Source organism: Athene noctua, chromosome 11, assembly GCF_965140245.1.
Source record: "Athene noctua chromosome 11, bAthNoc1.hap1.1, whole genome shotgun sequence".
Classification (NCBI taxonomy): domain Eukaryota; kingdom Metazoa; phylum Chordata; class Aves; order Strigiformes; family Strigidae; genus Athene; species Athene noctua.
In genome coordinates this window covers 9,806,663-9,828,618 of record NC_134047.1, presented here as the reverse complement: position 1 = coordinate 9,828,618, position 21,956 = coordinate 9,806,663, and the positions used below count along the sequence as shown (strand labels likewise).

General features: G+C 37.4%; 1 long non-coding RNA gene across 1 annotated transcript in view; it reads right to left on the bottom strand.

Moving 5' to 3' along the window:
* The window catches only part of LOC141964597 (uncharacterized), a 56,532-nt gene that overhangs the window by 31,465 nt on the left and 3,111 nt on the right, over window positions 1-21,956 (bottom strand). Inside the window, exon 2 of the long non-coding RNA XR_012634356.1 lies at window positions 6,894-7,049. This is a non-coding gene — a long non-coding RNA (uncharacterized LOC141964597). The remainder of the gene's footprint in view (window positions 1-6,893; window positions 7,050-21,956) is intronic.

Genomic DNA, 21,956 nt, shown 5'->3' with positions numbered 1-21,956 from the left:
TCATCCAGTTCCACCCCCCTGCCACGGGCAGGGACACCTTCCACTAGCCCAGGTTGCTCCAAGCCCCGTCCAACCTGGCCTTGAACCCTGCCAGGGAGGGGGCAGCCACAGCTTCTCTGGGCAGCCTGTGCCAGGGCCTCACCACCCTCACAGGGAAGAATTTCTTCCTTCCATCTACTCTAAATCTACCCTCTGTCAGTGTAAAACCATTACCCCTTGTCACATTTCTACATTTCCTGATCAAGAGTCCCTCCCCACCTTTCCTGTAGCCCCTTTAAGCACTGGGAGGCCGCTCTAAGCTCTCCCCGGAGCCTTAACACCCCCAACTCTTTCAGCCTGTCCTCACAGGGGAGGTGCTCCAGCCCCTTATCATGTTCGTGGCCTCCTCTGGACATGCTCGAGCAGGTCCATGTCCTTCTGATGTTGGGGGCCCCAGAGCTGGACACAGCACTGCAGGTGGGGTCTCACGAGAGCAGAGCAGAGGGGGAGAATCCCCTCCCTCGCCCTGCTGGCCACACTGCTCTGGATGCAGCCCAGGACACGGTTGGCTTTCTGGGCTGTGAGCGCACATTGCTGGCTCACCGTCAGGTTTCCATCCACCAATACCCCCAAGTCCTTCTCCTCAGTGCTGCTCTCAATCCACTCCTCGCCCAGCCTGGATTTGTGCTTGGGACTGCCCCGGCCCATGGGCAGGACCTTGCCCTTGGCCTTGTTGAACTCCATAAGGTTTGCACAGTCCCACCTCTCCAGCCTGTCCAGGTCCCTCTGGATGGCACATCCCTTCCCTCCAGCGTGTGACCGCACCACACAGCTTGGAGTCATCAGTGAACCTGCTGAGGGTGCCTTGACCCCACTGTCCGTGTTGCCAAGAAAGAAGTTAAACAGTGCCGGTCCCAACACCAATCCCTGAGGAACGGCACTTGTCACTGCTCTCCACTGGGACATCAAGCCATTGACTGCAAGTCTCTGAGTGTGACCATCCAGCCAATTCTTTATCCACCGAGTCGTCCATCTCTCAAATCTCTCCAATTCAGAGACAAGGATGTCATGTGGGACAGTGTCAAATGCTTTGCAGAGGTCCAGGTAAATGACATCAGTTGCTCTTCGCTTATCCACCAACACTGTAACCCCATCACAAAAGGCCACCAATTTCATCAGGCAGGACTTGACCTTCGTGAAGCCACGCTGGCTGCCACCAATCATCTCCTTGTTTTCCATGTGCCCTAGCATGGTTTCCAGGAGGATCCGCTCCATGACCTTGCCAGGCACAGAGGTGAGACTGACTGGCCTGTAGTTCCCTGGGTCTTCTTTTTTCCTTTTTAAAAATGAGGGTTATGTTTCCCCTTTTCCAGTCCGCGGGAACTCACTGGACTGCCGCAACTTCTCAATTACAATGGATAGTGGCTTAGCCATTGCATCTGCCAGTTCCCTCAGGACCCGCGGATGCCTCTCATCAGGTCCCATGGACTTGTTCACCTTCAGGCTCCTTAGATGGTCTCAAAACGGATCTTCTCCTACAGTGGGCAGTTCTTCCTTCTCCCAGTCCCTGCCTTTGCCTTCTGCAACTTGGGTGGTGTGACTGGAGTCCTTGCTGGTGAAGTCTGAGGCAGAAAAGTCACTGAGTACTTCAGCCTTCTCTGTGTCCCAGGTAACCAGGTCTTCCATTTCTTTTGGAGAGGGCCCACATTTTCCCTAGTCTTCCTGTTATCACCGATGTACCTATAGAAGCTTTTCTTGTTGCCTTTGATGTCCCTGACCAGATAGAATTCAATTAGGGCTTTGGCCTTCCTAACCTGAACCCTGGCTGCTTGCACAGTTTCTCTACCTGTTCTTGCTTCCACCTTCTGTAAACTTCCTTTTTGTGTTTGTGCTTCTCCTTGTTCATCCATGCAGGTCTCCTGGTGTTCTTACCTGACTTCCTCTTTGTTAGGCTCATCGCTTCTGAGCTTGGCAGAGGTGATCCTTGAATGTTAGCCAGCTTTCTTAGGGCCCTCGTCCCTCCAGGTCTTTATCCCGTGGTCCTCTGCCAAGCAGATCCCTGAAGAGGCCAAAGTCTGCTCTCCTGAAGTCCAGGGCAGTGAGCTTGCTGTGCACCCTCCTCGCTGCTCTAAGGATCTTGAACTCCATCATTTCATGGTCACTGCAGCCAAGATTGCCCTTGAGCTTCACACTCCCCACCAGCCAGATGTCTAAATTTACATGCCAACATTTTGAATTAAGAGCAACTATAGGTAGTTAGAGGCTGAATTTTCAAGGGTTGATCGTTCAGAAATTCACTTAAGTTTAATTACTGATTTACAACATAAAGAAGTCTAGCTATGAAGCTGTACATATACAAGACTGCTACCTCCACTGTATCAGTGTGGCTGTAACGAATTAAACATCAGTATATTGGCAAAGTGGAAAGATTTGGATTCAGTTAACGATTATCAGCATAAAGCCAGCATAGCACAGTTAATAGGTCAAGATCTCATCAGAGGTGATTTCCAGTGAAACTGGAGTAATGCCATGATAGATCACAGTATCAATGGCAGGAAGCTGGAGAAACTTGATGCTGATGGGATTTCATACATTTAATTCATTTCAAAAATTTATCTTTTTTTGTGATGAGCTGTGCTTCTACACTTCAATTTCTGCCTTCTTTATCTGTGAGGTAGGAGGATATCAGTTTGCAAGATGACCCTATTGCTATTTAAACAAAGCTTTTAGCATTTACTCATTATAATTCAGTTTTGTACCAAGTAGATTAGATACAAGAATTTGTATAGTAATATCTGTGATTAACAAGACAAAATGCCTCTTTTTTAGTTCCCATGGCATTATCTCCACAGAGAACTGGAAATCTTTTCTTTAAAAAATGTTAAGTAAATCTGTGAATTCTATTGTACTTTTATCCATTTTAATAGCATAAATGTTCAAATTCACGGGAAGTGCTTTTTGCTTTTAATGACACAGTATCTAAAAGGTTTATGCTAAATCCTTAATCATATTCCTCCTGTTTAGCTTTTGCTCTTGGGTATAAAACCAGAAATGGTCACAGAACTGCAAGCTTGGAGAAAAATCAAAGAGACAGCTAGAAAAAATAAAACAAGTACACATAACTGCAATGAAGATTGTTGATAAGCACATCACAGTGTGTGTAGTAATCACATAGTACAGTTATGACCACTATTTGAGTTGAAACTTGGTATTTGACTGAACAGAGACACAAAGCTTGTAAATACATTACAATTTACAGTTTCTATTACCATAGAATCTGGACCTAATTGAGACTGGAATTCAAATCTTCACAGGTACTATTCAGTTAATATTCTAGATAATATTTGACAAATATACCTGCCCAAGAAAACATATAATCTAAAAAGGATAGAAGGAAATCTGGAAGAAAGGTGGTATTTTTTCCATTTTACAGGTTTGGAAACTAAAACACAAAATGGTTTCAAGCTTAACCCAGAATATAATGATTTCTATGGGCTTTGGCTAGACTCTTGGATTATATGAACATTGTTTCCAAACGTCACCTCAGAATCTGCCAGACTGTACACAGTACAGTGCAAGGGATTTTGGCAAGATGGTGCACTAATGCAGGCTGCTCTGTGGAACATGTGACACAGCCAGCAGAGCCATCGCTGATCATCACCACAGAAGTCTGCAAGGACATAGTGGAGGCCTCTCTAAATCTGGGTGTTTCTGGAGGCTTCCCTTAGTTTATCAACAGTGTGTCTCTATGACTCCTCAAGAGCAATCAAAATTTAAGACTAAAATCATGAGGGAATTTGGCTTTAAGGACACTATCACAGGCATTTCTTTATCCACACACGGTATAACTCAATGTGATATAAGCATTTGAATTTAGACCTAAGCTTCTCATAATTCAGAAATAACCTGTTCCTCTAGTCCTTAAGAAATTAAACAGTTCAGTTCATTGAAACACATGCAAGTTCGGATGCTTCTCTAGGTCTCTGGAGTCTCCAGAAGTAGGGCAAGAAATCTCATAAAAATGTGCGTGATTTCAAGGAAAGTTCCATGTGGGGTGTGGCTGCAGAATCAGACCTGATGAAGTGTTCCTTTTGCTCAAACTTCATTTTCCAGAAACCCCTCGGCTGGCCTGATTCTGTGCACACAATCCTGGGTACCTGTGTCTGAGCTATACAGACATTCCTCCAACACTCCAAAGTGGGGTGTATTACACTTCATGGAACACTGAGAGAAATTTTCAATGGAACACTGAGAGAAATTTTCATTCCAATGATTTAAGAAGACTGCAATTAATGAACTGAATCCATGAAACTGCCAAATGAAACTAAAGAATTCAAGGTTTTCTGTACATTCCATTTTACAACTTTGTCAGAGTTACCTCACAATTTTTGCAAACACAATGGATTCATGATTGCTAGATTTAGTTTTGTACTATATTGTTTGATTTTAATCACTATTTTGAAAATAAAAATTAGTTCTGATATATAATTCATATTCTCATTTAGTTCACACTGTATTTTATAATGTATTCTTTAACATTTTACATTGAAATGGTTCTTTATTAATATCGCATTTTCCATTGTGTTTACACATACAAAATCACGGCGTTGTTGTAAGATTTCTGATAAGTGTGGAACAAGGCACTTGCAAAAGCTGTGTTCACTGCTTTCAATTTTCAGCAGGGCACATTACACCAACATTTTAAAGCTACAAAAGAAATATACCCTTACAATCTCAGATGAATATAATGTCTTTGCTTGAGATTTTAACAAGTAATATCTAGCCACGGGTCACGTGAAAAAATCAAAGTTCAACCCATTTACAATATGCCTTACAAAACAGTCCTTTGGTGCTGCAGGTTCTGCAGACTTTATGTGGCCAGTTAAAAACTCCACAATAGGTCAAAAATAATAAAGTGTAATATTTTTACTATTTCAATGTTCTGTATGTTTGTTTCCTTATTGAATCTGATGTCCTTGAATTTAAACAACAAATTTTGTAATCATGCAGCCTTTGACAGCTGCAGTTGCTCTGCTGCTTAGTTCTTTTTAAAAACGTCTATTATCATCTTTCATTAGTATTTTTTGAAGTTTCCAACACTGCAAATTACCTGCCTTGATAAAGTAATGTGCAGATATGAGTAAATATTTAGGACTCAGATCAGGATGCAACAATTATTATGATATTTAAAATTATTATTTTGATATTCTATCATTGACGATATTCCTCATATTAACAAGACATGTTCATCCTCAAAAAGATATCTCCAGTAGAGAATGTACCATATCCATATAAGAACATAATGACATAATTGCAGTATGAAAAACATGCTAACATTGCTTAAAGCTTACCAGCTTATTTTAAAAATTTTTACTGCCTCATTTAGGAAAATATTAAAAAATTGAACAATGCAAAGGTTTTTTTTAAACTGAAACTTAACAGCTCATGATCTAGTATTTGCCACTAATGTGAACAAACAGTACTATATGATGCATAGCTTAGTGAAAAAAACTCAGGTGAATTTCCATAAGCTTTAAGTCAGACATTCAACCAAAATATGTAAAAATCGTTTCGAACAATTCTGAGGCCAACAGTTCTTCCTTAAAATGGCATACCAACCTGCCTCATTCTTTTCAGATTAGGCCCTTCTTCTGTCTGAGCCCTGAAGCTTGTATTATGCATAAATGTATATAAATCACATCTATTTGCATATTACACAAATACTCATTCTATTTCCTCTGAAAGTCTACTCCACATGTTCAGTACTTTTATATTGACTTTTAATATAGATTTGTTCAACTGCAGACTTTTTAGTCATCTGCTTACCTTGCCCAATTTATTCTAGTGTATTTACTAATTTATTTTACACGTAGACACTCTTATCAACATACACTCAACTCTTTGCTGCTGTCCTCTGGCAGGGTAAGCTCCAGCCTCCTGTCAGTGAAGCCTGCCAAGCTCTATATAGCTCCCACTCCCCGTGCAGTCATATAGAGAGGGTTTACGCTTTTCCATGCTGCCGCCATCTTCTGTGGTTCCTATGCAGCAGGAAGTACTGGGTGCAAGAGTCTCACTGCCTGTCCTGTGATAAAAGTCCACATTCTGCATATACAATCTAGTTTTTTTCTAAAAAGTATGGTCATAGATTTGAGGACTGAAGCTAAAAGTAAGCCCATGAGAAGTTTTAGATGTTAGGAGCTTTGGACAAAGTTGAGATGACTCTGATCTGCCTGACAATTTGTTTTATATCATCTTTCTGCAGTAAGCACTTTTTTTTGGTGGGTTGAAGTACCTCCTTTCCTACTAGTACTTCAGTTAAGACCTCCTGACGTAAACCTAGTCTGCTCTCAGTTTGTTCTTGTTAATCAGGAATTCTTGGAACAATACAAACACATTTGTATTTTTAGCACACAGTATGTCTTTTCCATCTGCAAGGCACTTATTTAAGCTACTTCCCTTTTCTACTGGCTAAACTATTATTCTCAGTTGATTAGATGGATTTGTTATCGTATTCTTATTAGAATATGAAAAGATACCAAAACTTCTGACTTCATAAAACAGGCCAAAGAAACAGGATATCAGAAATAAAACTTGAGTTAGTATCTTTTACACTTTTTAGCATTTGTTATCACTGGAACAAAACATATGACTGAACAATTGAGCAGTTTAAGAAACTATTCCTCGTAAATGAAGGCCCTCCACTCCCAATGTACACAACAGATGCTGAGCACAGTACAGTGCTAGAACGGGGTGTAATTTTGGATTCTGTCATGGCCACCTCCCTCCAAGACGAGTAGGAGACATCACGTCAGGAGAAAGGAGAAAAAAAAGGGAAGAGCCAGGCAGCAGAGGTGCAGTGTACCCTGGAGGGTAAGCTGGTCATAACAACTCAGCTAATCAACAGTCTAACCTACCTCCTGCTAAGCCGACAGTGCGTTTCAGTTGATAATGCAACTTCTCAACACCACTGTGTTTCAGTACAAGTTGTACTTGGCAGCCTGCCACGGTGCTGAGTGATCCTTCTCCTGCGGGATTCCAGAGCTTCCACAAACACAACAGGTCACTTTCCACTAATGCGACATAAAAGAAAGAGATTGAAAATGTCAGTGTTGACACTGGCTGCCTGCTGAAATCAGTATGCAGAACCAAGCTCTGCTTACAATGCCCACGTTAAAGGGAAATCACGTAACTCCCTCTTTCCCCACTCGACTTCACCTCTCCCACATACAGACACGCTACCAACGCTGAACAGCTGGCTGGAGTCTGAAAAGAATGGCTGCAAAGTAATGGGTCTGAATCATTTTTAATGAGCACACATCTAGCTTTAGGATGGTAATGGTTGAATACCAAATGCTATATTGCCCAGCTGCCAGGGATAACCTAACTCTGCCTGCGGTACTGGAAAGAACACAAGTATCTAGCAACACACACTCCAGGTGTTTCTCTTGGCCTGCTTGTCAGTGATAACACCTTTTGTAACATTTCGTACACTTGAAGGATTTCTTTTTTCTGTAAAACATTCAATAAAGGTAAAGTAGTATTTTGGCTGTAAATTAGTACTGCATGGATTGTCTCGTAAATTCTTGTACAGTAGAAGTGCCTTAATCTTAACCATTTGGCTTAGTAATGCACTTAAGGCTGCTTAAGCAAATGTTGGAGAAATGCTTTTTTTCTTTTAAGATCAGATTAATTTCAATGTCGCTTTCAGAGAACACAAGCAAGACCAATACTTGAAGTCTGAATATTAAGTATGAATTAATAGAATCGCATAAAAAATAAACTGATGACCTGCAAAAACTACCTCGTTTTTAATGTTAGAAAATGTGATCACAAAGCTCAAAAATGGAAGATGAAAATTGGTAAAATGCTTTGGAAAGTAATCCATCACTGTTACTATTGGTATGTCACATACTACACTTCAGAAGAGGATATGTCAAAATACATGGGGGACTATTGATTTAGCTCTGGCAGGCTTACAGCTAGCTAGATTCCTCTCCCAAAGATGTGCTGTGTTCACACCAAGGAGAGTAAATTCTTTAAAAAAAATCAGGAGAACTAGATCAATTCACACAATTACAGGTATAACCCACAGTATCCAGGAAAGAATAAAAATTTAAATCAGGATGGTTTTGCTACCTAAACAGGCTCTTGAAACAGCAAAAGCCTCAGTAGGCCATTCAGTAAAGACTATCACTAAATTAATGCCAATAATACTTTAATCATGCACCATCTTCTATATCCCATTATTTTTATATTAATGAGTAAATGAACTGTGAAAAGACGCTGAAAAACACAGGAGAGAGAACATGCACTGGTTAGCCAGCCAGCTTTTTGGATTTTTTAAAAATTTCATTTATGTCATGCTTCTGTAGCCTCGTTGTATGGCACCAGCATAAGCTGGCTTGCCAGTTACTGCTCATACTGTTTATTTGTACCCACTTGTGTTAGTTCTGGTGTTGGCTGTTTATCAGTTTCCCTATCTCCGTGGATTATCTCTTCCATTTTCATACATTTTCTGAAGCCCTAAGGCAACTGAATATTAAAATAAAACTAGAGTCTCTTTTGAATCCTTGAAGTAAATTTAAGAATTTAATTAGTCAAAATTTCTCCTATTGTGGAAGTGGTACTCCAAATCAACGTGTAAACACTATCATTTTTATTTGGGAAAGAGTAATAGAAACTTGTATCAGCTATTTTTAATGGAATCTAGGTCTTAAAAATTTTATAGCTTTGTTTTGATCTCAAATATTGTTTAATAAAGGTATTATTAATTTGTATTCTTTTGATATTATACTATATACTTACTATTCATTGAGACTCTTACAATAGTAGTACAAATAAAGAAGATACATTCTCCTATGCTTGTGATTCTTCATTCAGTTTCTGGGGAAAAGTGGTCTAGTACACTGATTCAATCCACAGCTACAAATAACATTAATGTTTATGTATGTTCTTAAATCACAGTTATAGAAAGGCTAAAATTTGACTCTTAGTCGCTTTTCTGTTGCTGAATTTTTGAATCTCTTATTACAATGGCCTGCCTAATGTGTTTGATAAACATGAAACATTACAAATGAAGAAAAAAAATAGGATTAACTGAAGTGCTCTTTTCTTATACTTTAATTACTACTACTGCAACAGCTTGAGCCTATTTTCCTCTGTGGATTGAAGGATTGGAAGTCTGAATAGTACTTCTTTTCCAAATTCTAGTGTAATTCCCCCTAGTCTGAGAAACCAGTATCTCAGGCCTTGTCTTTCACAAGTTTGTGAAACCTACTCAAAAAATTGAATAATCAGGTGCTAGACTGCACTGAGCTACATACTCTTACAGCTACAAAACCCACGGAAAACTCATTGTTGATTCTTCCTCTACCCTTTAACCACTTATTCACCCAAGTGAAGATCTTCTTTCTTAACCTCTGAGAGCTTAACTTCTATGGGAGTCTTTGACACATGTGATTTTTTTTAATTGGCATTTACAAATAAAAGTAGACTTATCAACTGTTTTTTTCTCATTCACCTGCTCAGTGACTTCTTGAAAGATTCCAATAGATTTGTGACAAAAGTTGAGTTGACTTTTTCTAAATATATAATTATTACTGTGTGAATTTACTCCACTCTTTAAGTAGTTTCTATTAATTTGACGGGTACAGTTTTCAGCACAGTAGGATTATTATTCTAAGAGAGAGAAACATCATGCATACTTTCTCTTTCATATCACAAAGACAGATTTCCAAGACAGACTTTCATTTAGCCATAACTATTGCACATCTGTTAGCAGCTGGGATCTTGCATAATCAGTATATTGTACTTCAATGTTAGGTGGCTGACTAGAGAACTTCCAAAATGGCGCATTAGTTTACAAAAAGCAATTCTACTGACTGAAGACAGAGTTCAAGAAGTCATTTGGGGTAAGAATTCAACAAAAAAAATCTTAGAAAAACCTTACCATAAGCATACATAAATTAATTAGAATATTTTCTGTATGTTTTATTATCCTATTTTGCTCAGTTACAAGGCATGTAGTTTAATAAAATCAGAGTGGCATCAAAAGGATAGGATATCTCTGAACTGCAGACTGAAATATATCATGGAAATACTCAAACCTATCTTACAGAGTTAGTTCAGGTGCCACCCTGGGGTGTCAGGGAATTCAGTTAGGCAATTTACCAAATAGAACCCTACCCCTAGTTTAAGATGACTCAGATCATCCATTATAACACTAACTCAGGAATGTTGGGCAGTTTACAATGGAACTATCATGGTTTTTTAATCTAATAACAACATATTAATACTTAATTAAGGTCTTCTGAAACGAAAAGATTTGCCCACAGTACAATGTAGGGTACTGCAGAAATACCTGCCACTACCTATGCTATACCTGAACTGGAGGTTATAGGGACTGTTTACACAGCACAATGTGGGGCAAAGTAGCTGTCCAGCTATTTTGCAAAGGCTGTTGACCTAGTAAATCTGAGCAGAGTGCTCTGTGAATGTAGCTATACTGCTCTCGGGACCTGAGCTATCTCTGCACTGCATAGCACCATGTAAACATCCTTGAGACCCTCTGTTTACTCATAGATCGGGGACGGCAAGCCATGTTAACATCTCAGATCGCCTTTCTCATATAGCCTAACGTCCTTCAGAGGAAATATTTCTGTAGGCAAGAAGGCAGACCAAGCCTTTAAAAGCACCCAGTATTAGGCTTCTCCACTGAGACTACCAACTGCTCTTTTAAGAAAAGCCAAATTGTGATGTGTACCAGCTGAGGGGCAGCCTAATATTATGGCTAAACTTATTTACTGTTAGCTTGTGCCAAAAAAAGTGGGTTTCCCTGTCCATCAGCTCCTGCCCCCATATTTCCAATCTCTTTTGTGTCATGGAATAGCCTAAAAATTTTGATATCCTATCTCTGAATTCCTGCTATAGAAATCAAACTGTGTCTTACAAGTGCAGTATTTACAAATCACAGAATCACTTAGGTTGGAAAAGACCTTGAAGATCATCCAGTCCAACCTAGCACTGACAGTTCCCAACTAGACCAGATCCCTCAGTGCTATGTCGACCCTACTCTTAAACACCTCCAGGGATGGGGACTCCACCACCTCCCTGGGCAGCCCATTCCAACGCCTAACAACCCGTTCTGTAAAGAAATGCTTCCTAATATCCAGTCTAAATCTTCCCTGGTGCAACTTGAGGCCATTCCCTCTTGTCCTATCACTTGTTACTTGGTTAAAGAGACTCATCCCCAGCTCTCTGCACCCTCCTTTCAGGGAGCTGTAGAGGGCGATGAGGTCTCCTCTCAGCCTCCTCTTCTCCAGACTGAACCCCCCCAGTTCCCTCAGCCGCTCCCCGTACGACCTGTGCTTCAGACCCTGCACCAGCTCCGTTGCCCTTCTCTGGACACGCTAGAAGGTCTTGCTCAATCTCTGTAACAACAGAGAATCTTCTGGCCATCAAGTCTGTGAAATGGAAGGCTGGCATTGCTTGACAAATTTGTTTTGTTTTGTTTTGTTTTTTTGACCAGGTATCACAGTGGCTTCTTTTGCAAAAAAATGCTGCTTCTAATTATGCACTGAAAAAATTATTCTTCTAATTATGCACTCTCAGTCATCTGTTCCTGATTCCCTTCCCGTAACACATCTTTCCAAGGTTAATATCACACCATAATCATATGTAGAGAATTGCACAGGGAAAAGTTGAGAGTATAAACAGGAGACAAAATGCACATTCAGCAAAACGGTATTTTAAAATAAGCTTTGATTCTTCATTTTTAGAGTGATCTTGTGCTTTTTTTTGTTCACAGTTTATTATTTGTAGAATAAGGACTTGCTTACTGGGCAGAATCATCAGTAATAGCTCAAAGCAAAAATTACTCTCAAGTTGGGAAAGATAACTGAACAAAGCATTACACCTTGTCAAAAGCCTGCAAGATGAACATAAAATTTAAAAAAATTACACTATGAACTGAGATTATGGAGTTGGTGATATTCAAATCTAGACAAAGAACTGAATACAAGGTCTGTTTTTCCCATAAACCATATTTCTAGATTAAAAGTGAAAGGAAGCACAGATCCATTGCTTCATCTAGCCTTCGAGTGCACTGCACTTTTGTGTTGTAGCAACTAGTGATGAGGCATTGAACAATCTGATTGTTACTTTAGCTGTGGTAGGACATTAACCGACAAACAGTAGGTTCTTAGTGCTTCTGTCCCTTAAAGCCCAGCCTGCACTTGTAAAAAGGTCTTGGTTTTTGCCATCTTCTCAAGTCTAGCTCACAGAAGCTGTTACCCTTGATTTGGTAGTATGTCTTTACTGAAAAAAAGGCAAATGGCATTTCTGTCAGCTAAGAATCTAAATCAGACCTGCACTTAAATTTTTCATTTCTGTGTTCTATTCAACAACAACAAAACGTCCTACAGAGCTCCGTCTTAAGAGAAACTGAAAAATCTTCTGTTGGGTCTTGCAGTCTGGTTTCGGTAACAAATACAAATACAGTGCCTTCCTCTAGGGAAGTATTGATATGAATCACCCTATTTAAGAAAAGGTGTATTAGAAGAGAATGAATCATTGTTTGCTCTACGCAGTACTGCAGCACATTGTAGGTACAAGTATTATTCATCCAGATGTGTAGTAACACCACTAAAACACTCTTCTTAAGTATTTTAGCCATAGACACATTCTCCTTCTGGAAGTTATAACTATCAGTCTTACTTTGTGAACGGATACTCCATTCTGTACACACTGACAGTAACATAAACACTGTAAGCAAAACAGTCAATCTAGTATTATCAGGTGCATGTATATTTTTTCTCCTGGTAGGCTGCCAACACAGACTGAAAGCACTCAATCACATTTGATCTTGGAAACTAAATGTTACTAACGTTGGTTAAAATTTAGATGGGAGATCATGAAATACAGAATCACAGCTGATGTAGAACAAAGAATTGTAACTGACTATTCAATAGATGTTAGGCCTCATAATATCAAAAGATCGATGTTATTTAGTCCTACTGTTGCTGCTTAATTGTCATGGAAGTAAAAGAAAACAAGAATGATGAATTCCTATGCTCTAGAAATGTAATAATTTCACAGATAAATGTTATTTTCCATTTCTAGAAAAGACAGGCAAGAAAATAAAAATTATCAGGATCACTTATTTCTTCCTTTGTGATTTCAATTCATGATGAATAATTCTATAAACTATTTTAGTTTTCAAAACTGAAAATAGTGTTAACAGCTTAGTTACAAGCAAAGATATACCTTCAGAGAAGAAAAAATGAAAAAGTATTTCAAGAAACATATGTAACATTTTCTTAATTGAAACCAGTGCTATTTACAGTTAATTACAAAAAGTAGTCTATTAAAATACAGCTAAACCCAACTGCAATGGAATTTAGCCTAAAGGTTTTAATTGTAAACACTGTTTGCCTCTGTAATAGCATAAATGACATCTTTAAAGTTACTAACTTGTATGAAAAGGGAAATAATCATTACTTGCCAACAGGATGGAAGAGGGACAATAGTGTATTACTGTAATTAGGAACTTGTATCCTCTTTCTGCAGAAACAAGAGTCCAGTTTTTCCCTTACAGTAGATATGGATATTTTGTATTTTATCAATTATAAACAGACCGTAGATAAAATTTTTAATTCCAGTGATTGAATGCCAGATAAATACAGCATTTAAAATACCAATCTTTTCTATCAGCTGACAATAAATTACTTATTCAGTTCACTATTAGGCAAATAGTGCTTTGATACTGCTGATGGACTGTTGGAAAAGTAATTGGTAATAAAATGCATTTACAGATTTTGGAGGGACTCATCTGATCAGCATGTCTGAGCTGAGCAGAGGATTTTTGTGAATTAAGTTCATTTTGTAAGGTGTAAATGCCATGTTCTATGTCCACAGTAGGTGAGATGGGATCTTCCCTAACAGGACACGTGTACCCTCTCAAAATTAAGTTTGTCCATATTTGCATAGTATCTAAAAGGAAACTAGTAATCAGGATTCTTTACCTGTTTAGTTTATTAATTTATATTGATCTTAGTTTAGTTTACACTTTATATTGATTTTAGTTGATCTTTTAACTATTCACATTTATTGTCTATGGAAGATTAGAAAACCATTCAGTTGCAGCTTTGCCTGAATAAAAACTGTCCATAAAGCTTACAAAGGTATTCTTACATACTGTTAATATATTTTCACAATTCAGAACTTTTTTCCAGTATTTTATAGAATTATTTTCGCCTAGGATTATACGCATCACTAACACTAGACTGCGTACTATGGACCTTTAACTAGCAAATGACTGGGCAAGCTTTGCCCCTAAAAGGACTGAAATTAACCGCAACAAAAAAATTATCCATTTGCCTTTTGTTCTAATCCACTGTCGTCATGAGCATTGTATGTCTGTGTTTGTAAGACATTATTACCAACATATATATAGCTCGAGTCACACATGACTTGTGAACAGTTTGAGGTGGTCCCATATCAAGCCTACATAACTGGATTGGCAACAAAAATGTAGGTATTTCAAATACTCTGTTAAATGGACTTCTAGACTGTCTTGGGAGTGAGGTGCATACTTATTCAGCTCTGTCCGACTGTGAAGCAATATAACCTGTAATAGCTGTTGTTATTTCCCTTCTCTGGAGCATCTTTCTTATGTTTTTTTCTCTGTGTTATACAGCTAGTGGAAACAGGCCACGTGGAGATACATATATTATTACACAAGAGCTGCCTTGGTGTAAATGTCTGATTTTTAGTTAACAAACATGGAATTTTTTAAAAGAAATTGCGCTTCTAGGTGTAATTGTTCTTGCAAATTCTGAAATATTTTACAAAGTCACAAAAAGTAGTCAACTTCCGGAGCGCACTACTGTTATTCCGTGACTACAGCTGGCTGCATTCCAGCCCAATATATTGACTCATAAACTCAGTGTCCCTCTGTTATTCTTATAAAACCTTATTCTTGTGTGTGAGTCAAAAGCTTAGGATTCTCTCAGACAATACATTTCTACAGTCTCATTCTTGGTTGTCAGCTAATCATCTGTGAACTCCCTGCAAATATTTAAAAAACAAGGCAGAACCATTGTGTTGACTCAACAGTGCACTCTACCACCTTTTGGTCAGGTAACATACACAAGAGGAGTCTCTCTCATTAAAGACACTGCCAAAGGCCCAAATTCTTGCTCTTTTCGGCAACCCAGAAGAATAGCTCTATTAGATGCTTTAAAATTTAGAGAAATGTCTTAAATGTTTGGCACTCTTACTTGCTTCTGCTTGTACAGGCAGGCTCTAGCACCCTTTATGCCCTTCAAATGAAATCCTAAACACATGGGAACACAGAAGAATGAAGGCCACTTACCAAAAAATTTACTGTCTTTCCTTTTAATAATTCTAAATATCTAAGTCCTCTTAAAAATGTTACTTTCACTAATTTAATCTTAATATTTTTCTTGCACTGATTGCTACATATGCATAAACATTTCAATTTGTACAGACAGATCATAACCAATTATTTTAGCATTCTATGGATTCAACAGCAAGCCCGAAAAATTTATTAACAGCTCTGGAAAGTGCACCAATTTTCTGCATGAGAATTTAGACAAGCAAATTCAAACTGTGTATAAACATCCATGGGTATAAAAACTTTTAGAATATGCTTGTGAAAAACATGGTTCTTATCAGAGGTTCGACAGGCTGGGCTTTCCCTACTGTAGCTGGAATCAAAAAGTTAGTCTTTGTTACCTGTTCTTCAGTTTTGAGCATTTATATCTGAGTTTTAGCAAAGCAACTTCAGACATCAGCAGCTTTTAATTATTAGATATCCTAACCAGTTGTAGCTTGTCAAACAATAATCAGAAAGATTTCCTGTAACATTAATCAGGAAATCATGTCACAAATATGACCCTAGGAAAAGCATGCAGTATCGTATTTGCATGAAGGCACCAAAGTTCAGAGATAGAGCAGGTGACAAACTGAAAGAAAACCACCAAATTTCAAGATATAAAAATTGTAATTTAGTATAAATATAAATTGTAAAACCTTTCCTATCTTTATTAAGTGGTCTTACTTCCTGTGAAGCTGCTCTAGATCTATTATGCAGCTAAGAACAGAATTAGTCTTAGAGAAAGGGGAATCAAGTACACTCATATTCCCTGACATACTTTACATAATTTTTTTGCAGCAAAAACACAACTTTGCCTCCGTTTTTGCTCTTAAAACTGTAATACAGAATTCTCTTTCCATAGCTTGCAGAAGGAAAATTAACTAACATGCACAAGCCAGTGACTCCACCCTAGCCTCCCATTTTAGGCTGCACCCACTCCCAAAATAGCAGTGCTTGTGCTACTCAGTGTCAGTCACAGCAGCTCTAGTGGATATATTTTTGATATATATGACTGTAGACACAAGAGGGAGAGTATTTTATTAACTGTGTGAATAGTAAAAATATGAATTTTAATTTACAACTGATACAAAAGTCAAGCATGTTTACCTAAGAAATGTAATATTTCCTTAAAGAAGTCCGTGAACGAATACAATTAAACACGTATTTTAGCTTTGCCCATGCAAATGTGAGCAGCCTTCAGCAATCTTCTTTGTTATCTTTACTTATTCATTACTCCAACACATAATTATTTTAAAAATATCACAATGACATGATGTTGTTGCAGAATATTATCTGGTATTCATTTGAAAAGTAATCTCTGTCAGTTCTCCCCTGAAACAGAAGAAGTAAGATTTTCTACGAATAAACCCCACCCAGTTAAAGTAACTTCCTTCACTCAAAAAATTTGGAAATGAATCAAAACCTCTCTAAAAATATTGTTTTTCTTTTTCTGCATAAGTAAGCAGAGGCAAAGATAGTTTAAGTTATTTAAGTGTCAATATAATCCAACAACCCATTATAAACATATTACACTATCTTTCCAGAAAGCACCTAAGGAGTCAAGAAATGATACCTGATTGCAGATATATTTGTCATACTATTCCCAAAAGGTATTATGAAACACTGTCCTGTTTTTTTAAATCTTCAGATTTAAGATCAATAATAATGTTAATTAACTTCATTAATGACATTGAAATCTTATTGCTACATACAAACTAGTTTGCAGACCTTTTAACTATACATTATAGTTTATTTTGGCTCTTCTGTTAAGAAGTGTAATACTGGTTCATAAGCATGTGGTTAATTTCCAGAGACAGTGGCTTTGCTGGACCACAGACATTCTGAGTCTTGTATGGTTAAAAGATTAAATTCCTCTGAGGTGAATGCTTTTTAGACCTAGAAACACTGGGATGGCGGAATGTCTCTTGGATCCAGTAATAAGGCACTTGCTCCAGCAATGACTGAGAAAGCGTTTTCATTATCCCACCAACAACTACAATGGTGTAAAAATGTAGGAACTCCAGAAATGGTTAATTATACGCTGTATTGCATGCGCAGTCTTTTGAGTTACTCACATCAACAGGAAATACAGCAGATAATACAGCAAACACTGTGTAGAGGATGTAAACAGTGTTATCTTTAAAGAAATATTAATGTCCTCTTTTTTCAGGAATCTCCCTCGATTCTCTATGAAAGGAATGATCGTTCATGATAAAGAAATGTGATGAAACAGCAGAGGATGTTTCTCAACCAAGTAGGAACAGGAGTTTTCTGGATTAAGATAAAGGGGCTTTGACTTCATCAAAAGGAGCAAAATAAACAGGAACAGAGGAAAAGATTTTATATTGAAAATTTCCATGTAATTTTTATTTTCCAAAGTTTCAGAAATTTACCTTCCCTTTTTTCTTCAACAATCTCAACGTTACTTGAAGATATTTATGTCTGTTTTTTTAATTTGTCTGTCTTTTTTTGTTTTAAAGATTAGGTTGATAGCTACATCAGTGACAGAGCTAACCATCCATAGAAATTAAATCCTCTGGATTTCAAAGAAGCTTTGGAAAAACAAGAATCATCAAATTCAATCTAATAAAAACAAGAATAATTTCCAGACTACAATGTGGTTCTGAAAATGTGTATCAACAAAGGTGAATTTTACATCACATTCTAATTCTGACTCAGACCCAATTTTACTTCAGAAAGAATGCAATTTCAAAAGTGCAATGACTGTACTCTCCATGAAAAGGTATGTCTTTCTTGTACTAACTAATGTACTAACAGACTACAAACAATTTTTGGATTGATTCTCTTCAAATGCCACCAAATTTTCTTTAGCTCTGCTATTAATAGATTTGTCCTTTTATCTTTATCTTCCCATCTCAGTTTTCTGAAGTTCCTAATTTTCAGTTCATTTGAAGTGTTATTTCTGGGGTTTATATTTGCATTGTATATATGATGCAATGAACATTTACTTATTTTTTAAAATTATCCTTTCATCTTCATTATTTTTACAAGTATTTCATTATCCTTTCCTCTTCATTATTTTTACAAGTAAAAAATTTGGGTTCAACAAAGAAGACAGAGAAACTGTGATGATGACCATCTCCTCCTACCGACTTATGCTGAAGGCAAAAGAAAAGGTATTGAGCAGTTAATAATAACTACTAAAGTGTATTTATATTACTTTAATACTATATCCCGTTGTCAAACTTTGCATGTTTTCTATTGTAGTCATGAGGATACTAGTGTAAATTCAGACAAAAAGCTTTCCTAAACGTAATGCCACAGACTGTGGATCCAAATTTAAGCCAAACCACCGAATGAATCTGGGATCCAATTCTAACAGTAGAATGTTTCCTTAACACCATAGCAGCCATGACTTCAGTACTGACTCAGCTGTAATGATGAAACCTATTAAACCACTGACATCCTTTCTCGTAATACGATGAATTTTTCTTACACATCTCCCATTCAAGTACAGACGAGGACCAACTGTGCTTAGTTTCTGAGGTATTACATGATCCTTCCTCAAGCACAAAAGCATTTAAACTGACATGCTTATTAGCTTTCTTAATGTTAAAGTGATTAACATGTTACCTCTTGCTAATTTTGTGACTCAAAGAACAAGACATTCAGCATTGCTCATTTCTGGAGTTTTGTTAGATTTACTTTTTTTCCTATTGCAGCAATTGCAACCTATATGAAATGAGACACTAAATGAGATACCATTTCTATAAAAATATGTTTCAATACCTAAATATATATATTTTAATTACAGTGATGTAGTAGTATATGTGTAATAAACCAAATTATTACCTCAAGCCCTATAATATACTCAGTGCTACTGCTGATTATCTAATGACTAAATCTATTAAATTAGATACCCATAATTTATGTTTGTAAATTCTATATTAAGTTTCTTTTCTGTTCTGGAATACTTGTTCCCTAGTGAAGATGCCTTGCATGTGGATAGTGGGCATTACTAAACAGACACACTGGCAGACCTGAACTCACACGGCTTCTGTTATGCTGAGGTAAACCAACTTTGGACCAAAAAAAAGTGCATAGGCTAACCAACCTTGCTGAATGGTTGGACTTAGTCTGGGCACACTGTCACACTAGCATACCTGTGTGGCTTCTGGATGCCACACAGGGCTTCTTAGCTCTGCAACAGCACAGAATTGATGCTTCTGAGTCAGAGCTAGATCATGGCTGGCTATCTTGGACTACAGGCATAAAAACTTGGGTCTGTCTGCACAGACATGCCCAGACCCATTCTAGTAAAGATTTCAAAATGGTTATGTATTTTATGATCTTGAAATAAATATATAGGGCCAAATACTACTCTTACTTACACAAGAGCAAATCAGGAGTAACTCATTATTTCCATATTTAATTTGCAGATCATTAACTTCAGGTCTGCATCTCCAAATTTGCACTAGCACCACTAAAAGAAAGATCTGCTCCTGTAACTTTGGGCTGGCAGAAGCAGCCGCTCATCTGTTTCAGAAAAGATTCCGGCTCAACTTGTACTATTTACCCTTTAGATAGCAGCATAAAGATAGAGAACCATAATTTTTTAACACAGAGATATTTGCTGAATAAAGTAGGATTACTGTTACCATTTAATTATATATTTGATCTTAGAATGTGAAGGACTAATTAAGAGTGGCTAGAATATGTCAAGAACAGGCAAATTATTAAAGATCTTCCATGTGTCTCCCCTACACATCCTAATGCCACCAATTTCAATTTTATTCTTTCAGTTCCAATCTTGCTACTAGACAAATGATTGCTCCCGCTCTCTTTATGTGTGGCATTCTGTGGTATGTGGGTAAGAAAACATTTTTGCCTTCCTTCTTTCATTCTTTCTTTCCTCATTTTCCCTTTCTTTCTCAGATTCCACTTTGATAGTCTTCTAGAGATTTTAAACTAACTCCCCTGCATATCAGTGACACTCTGATGTTAAATAGTGTTACCAAGGTCATTCTGACAGAAGGACCAGAAGTAATGTTTGTTTTGAAACAGAGTGCTCTGTTTAAATCTGTTTATTTCTCTACTAAGTCTAGGCACTTTGAGCTGTCATGATGACTCAGAGCAAAGTTGCAAAGCCTCAGTTTTACAAAGAGATTAGTCACTTTGTTTTTTTGCACTGAGCTGCTCTGAGTCAGCTTCAGATTGTTGCACACAGAGTACCTGGGTACATCTTCAAGTGGTACAGGTAACTTTAGTGCAAATTTCTGAAAGGAAAGCAGTCTGTGACTATCTGAGCAAATAATTGACTAGGCCTACCTTTTCTAATATCCCTAAATAAGAACTGGGTTTTAAAATGAAAGAAATTTTAAGTGTGAATGTTGATTTATATTTTTTCCCTCAGCCAAAGAGAAACTTTAGGGTTAGCAGCCTGAAATAAACTCTGAGTATACTAAACAATCGGTTGAGCTGTGCTCTTTATTCATTAACTATTTTGGGGATTAAAAATTTAGACACTAAAAGGTTTACTTTATTTTTTGTCCTTCAGTCACAGGAAATATGTCTCCTGCGTTTTAATTTCAGCAAAACTGAGAACTACGTCTACACAATTAGGCCAGCTGCTTTACTTGACTATACACAGTGATGCTAAGTCACTCACTTGTATAGACCTGTTTTTCATTGATTGTCTGGGCTATATCTTTTCTTCTACTGCGGATGTACATATATTTGTAGTGCTTGTCTATATATATGTGAATGTATGTGTATTTGTATCCATATTAATTTTATGACTGGAATTGATGTGGTATATGCTTTAGTCGGTACACTGTGTATCATCCAAATACAATTCACACCATTTACACTGTATGGCAAAACTCTATGTATTTGCAACATACAGAGTGTGAAAATAAAGTGTGTTATTATTGTATAAATATTTTTACTTAATTGAAAAATACACTAACCCAAATTGTCTCTCTAGCCAACAATATCATCCTGATACTTTTTGAAGAAAAAACCCACCAGACATCTCAGAGGAGACTGAATTCTCTGGATTACACACTTGTATTAATGCTTTTATGTGGGTCCACAGAGAAGCATGTAAAAATAACCTGAAATCTAAAAGCAGTGAACTTTATACAAGGAAGGAGAAGATGACCCAATCCAATTGTCAGTTGTGACAAATTAGTGTTGCTCTAAGACCATTTTGAGTTATTTCCAACTGTATGAGAACTGTATTTGCTTTCCTCTCCTAACACTGTTCGGTTACCTTTTCATAATGGCCCTTCTTGTTTTTCTTTTCTTCAGATCATTTGACATATCCTGCTATTTTATTAGGCATTCAGAAGGCTTTAGCATAACTTCTAATCACAGCGTATTAAGAATAAGCAAATGTTTATGTCTTGATTCAAAGTAAAATATTAATGTCACTAAATTATTTTCAAAATAAATATTGTAGCTATTTATTTTTATTTCATTTAGTTTCTAGAAAAAGTATTATGGCCAACACCCCTCAAATGTGTAATCACTGTATGAAGGAATCACATTAAGTATGACTTTTTCTGCATACTCCCTTGCCACCTGTTTATATGCTGACTTATTTAATCACTATTAA